We start from the raw sequence: 1,158 nt of genomic DNA, 5'->3' as shown, positions 1-1,158 counted from the left end.
TTCATACGGAGATTTTAAATCAAAGGATCTATAGTCGGTCTTTAAGCATTTTTTTCATATTGATTTCTATTTCGTACATATATACTTGCTATAATTTCTATACATGTTATTTTTTCAAAAATATGTATTGTTTTTTATTAAACATTATAAAGATCGCTGTTTGTATTTTCCACCGCCAACAGATTATAGGCCCAGTAACCTAGTAATCCAGTGCCAATAAAGTATTGCGACCAACGGGACTAAGGTGACTAGTGAAATATAGTGTAAGTGGCAAAAGTGAGTATAATAAGGATTCAGTGAGTGTACTAAGAAATAATAATGCAGAATCTACAGCCTTCAAGATTAAAAAGCTCAGCAAAGAAAATTACAAAGTGTGGGAATATAAATTGGAACTATTGCTGATAAGGGAAGTTCTATGGGAGGTCATTTACGATGCGGTTTTCGATGCACCGTTAACGATATGGCAAAGAAAAGATGATAAAGCTCGTGCAACAATCGTTTTGCTAGTGGAAGACAGTCAACTTATCCACATCATACAAGCAACTCCAGCACGTAAAGCTTGGGATTCACTGAAGAACTGTCATAAAAAATCTACTTTACATAGTGAATTATATATCCTAAAGAAGAATATGCAGTCTAAGGTTAGTAGGAGAAACTAGTAGTCGCTATTCTTCTAATGAGTTTACCAGACTCTCACATCACTCTCATTACAGCTTTGGAATCGATACCAGAAGATGAATTGACTCTGGAGCTCGTAAAGGAAAAGCTGATAGATGAATTCAGGCGAAGAATAGGATTCGATGAAGGAGAATCATCAAAGGAAACAGCCATGAAAGTTTTAAAAAAATGACAAACAGGTAAAGTGTTTTTTCTGTAAAAAACCTGAACATTAAAAGAAAGAATGCAGAAAATCCCTGAAATGGAGAGAAAATAAGGATAATAAAAATAAGGATAAAGAAAATAAAACTAAGGATTCGGCGAATTTCTGTTTCTTCGGAATTGATAGCAGAAACAGTACCCGAACTTCGAATGAGTCGTTTATAGACTCTGGTGCGTCAAGTCACATGACAAACAACCGATCATTTTTCAGTAAACTAACTGCAAGTCGTATGACTGTTCGTCTCGCACAGAAGGGAATCACGGCTTAAGTTCTCGGCG

Source organism: Belonocnema kinseyi, chromosome 7 (assembly GCF_010883055.1).
Source record: "Belonocnema kinseyi isolate 2016_QV_RU_SX_M_011 chromosome 7, B_treatae_v1, whole genome shotgun sequence".
In the NCBI taxonomy this organism is placed as follows: Eukaryota; Metazoa; Arthropoda; class Insecta; order Hymenoptera; family Cynipidae; genus Belonocnema; species Belonocnema kinseyi.
Note: the sequence above shows the minus strand (reverse complement) of the source record.